This window comes from Plodia interpunctella, chromosome 18, assembly GCF_027563975.2.
Source record: "Plodia interpunctella isolate USDA-ARS_2022_Savannah chromosome 18, ilPloInte3.2, whole genome shotgun sequence".
NCBI classification, from domain to species: Eukaryota; Metazoa; Arthropoda; class Insecta; order Lepidoptera; family Pyralidae; genus Plodia; species Plodia interpunctella.
This window is the reverse complement of record NC_071311.1, coordinates 5,852,756-5,855,920: the sequence shown is the minus strand read 5'-3', so window position 1 is coordinate 5,855,920 and position 3,165 is coordinate 5,852,756.

The window sequence follows — 3,165 nt, the reverse complement described above, 5'->3', positions numbered from 1 at the left end:
TCTGCCCCCCATGTGCCAACCTTTGCACTCATCACATCTGCTCTAGGTGCCATCACCTGATTTTACACATTCCTGACTGACCAAAAATTTGTAATTTCCGTAAGCTTCACTATGCCATCAAACAAAAATACGCAAATATCATCAATTTTTATCTTTATGACATGCTTTTATTCTGTCGAAGCATCAAACGACCGTAGTTTTCAGTAAATGCCAGTTTTCCGTAGGAAAAATTACATTGAACAAACTTCCACATAGCGCATCTAGTTTCATGTCGCATCTATGAAAGTAAGATTATAAGTTTTTCGTTCATCATTGAATGAAAAATCAAAACAAATGAGTAGGTCAAGAAAACGTAAAGTAGGCGAAACCCAAAAGCGGTGTTCTAAATATATTACATAATGAATTACTTAAGATTACCTTATGTAAGAATATTGTGAATTAATCAGATTAAATCACGAACTTAATAATGGCATTGGATCAACGAACTTGATGTTGGTTAAGCGTTGAAGTCTTTTCAAGGGCGCTTATTACATGCCATTCGTAAAAAAACAAGTGGTCTCCTGTACAGCTAAACACATAGTTATATTTGAAATGTGAACAATTTGCGACTCTATTCCTTCAACAATTAGGATGAAATTATATATATGTAGTTTCGAGTAATGATAATGACGTTGATTATTATAAAATTGGAGATTTTTGGTAGGTTTCTGGAAAGTGTCCCCTGTGCAGTAATGATTTCAATGGAGACACAAGGCTATAATTAGCAGTAATGGTTGGAGGAATTCTCAGTGATTGTAAAATGTTTGGCACAAGATTCTGTGACACATATGTTTGCTACATTTTACAATTTCGACGGGGGTTTGCAGATTGCACCGGCAGATATAGCTGAAAAAATATAATTTCATTTGTTTTTTTAATGAAAATTTCAATCTTTCCTTAATTAATAAAAGTTGACGTAGCGATGACGACATACTGTTCGACAAAATAGGTGTAACTATATACTTTATGTGAAAATATCTGAGCAGTATTTATATTTAATATTATTTGGTGCAATGTTTCGACCAAAACTCAACTACTGTTAAAGTGATTTTTGCAAGCACCAGACCGTAACGTCTGACTTAGACTTTGATGCATTCTATCAAGTTCACTCTGGAACTTACTAAGGAATCTATATAACTACTGGTAATTAACCTAGTAATTATACAATTATTATAATTTCATAAAACACAACGGTAAATATTCGATAAATTTGTATTTTTGGTCAGAACCTTATCAGCATTGAATGCTCTTAATGTTAGAGATAAATTAAATAAAAAATCAGAGTCCACAGGAATCGAACCTACACGGCTTTGCCATTCCAGGGGAGCGGCTGCTCCAACTGAGCTACCGTGCGTGAGTATGTGTGACAGTAGGTATAAAAATTAACATGAATAAAAACATCAGTTAGTAAAATATGTATAGTTATTCTGAAAAAGGTTGTATTATATTTTCCTCGCGAGCTATAATCATAACAATCATCGAGTACATATTTAGAATCGATTTTGCAAACACAGTAGGTCAGGAGAAGGTCGATTTTATATCGAATCAGTTGGATTTGATCGATGTCTACCATTTTTTTGCGCCGCAGACACAGTCATTTGTAAGCACTAACTGATTGCACAAAATCTGAAACTTGACAATATTAAATGGATATTCCAAAGTCTACACCTGATTTAAGTCCGTCTAATTTTTTAATTAACAATAACTGTTGAAAAAATATAGCTCTTTATGAGTGTACCTCAGCCGTAAGGCGTTGGAACCCAAAGCAATCTTATTTTCGTAAAACTACTTATAAGTACTTATTTCATTGGTTCATTTTAATCTTAACATTCCAGTCTCGATTACTTTAATAAAAAGTTTTATAGTAAAATGTTTACTATTATAAAAATTAGTTACTTTCGTAAGAGAATTAGTAGAAATGGCAGTTTTTCCAAGTAGCTAAATCGAATCAGTCAAAAGTTTATTACACTCATACACATTACGAGCCTAACATTTCACAAACTTTGACCTATATTTTATCAGGAACTACGATTTGTCAAACAAATGGACACGATATTCTACTACTTCGATCAAACTTTGTATTGCAAACCCCCTAACCACAAGGATAACTATTCCGATGACTTAAATGGCGACCTTACCGTATTCAAAGTCATTTTTTGTCTACGAAACAGTCACAAAGTGGTGGGCACGTGGGTTCAAGTAGAAGATAAATGGTAACAACTGTTTTTATCCCAGTCGTTGAGTATAATGATGACATGAGCCTAAAATAACACGCGATAAGTATCAGATTGTAAGAATAATATTTGTTCACTTGATGGTCATCAAGAAGATTATTATATTTTACTGTCTGCCATTTAGGACTCTGGGGCGCAATGGTAAAGCAAGTGCCACTGAACTTCGAGGTCCTGGGTTCAAATTAATTGCGAACCAAAATAATTCGAATAATAAATAAACCGTTGCCCGCTGTTTCCCTTCCGTTCCGCACTTCTCTATATCTACTAAATTTATTTATAATTGGCCCAGCCGTGAAAATGTAACGGACAGTCAATCGCATTTATAACATATGGATGGATACGTTTGTCTGGAAATATCCGCGGACTTATGCGAAAAATTATTTGGAAAATGAATTATATGATAAAGAAAAAGAAAAAAATACCCGTGTTCTTAACGCTCTTATTCCAATATATCACACTACTTTATAGACATCATCTGTGTCTTATTTTCCTTTGCCAACAGAGGGACAGATGAATTTTCCCCTTAACTAATTCTTAAGCTTACAAAGAAAGGTGATCGGAATACTCATTCATAAAAAAACATAATTGTGAAAAATAGACTAAATTTACTTAAATTCACTCGCGAGAACCCATAATGACAACATGTACTAAATAATGCGAAAAAATTTATCTAATACTATTGGCCCGCCCCAGCTTCGCTCGGGTAAACCCATATTTTAAAAATAGCCTATGTTACTACTGGATAGTTTCGTCTATCCATGTGGTAAAATTTCATCAAAATTGGTCCAGTAGTTTTTGAGTTTATTTACAAATAAAAATACAAATCTTTTCTCTTTATAATGTTAATATGGATAACTAAATAGTAAACGGCATCGTGTGCGAATGTAAGAGT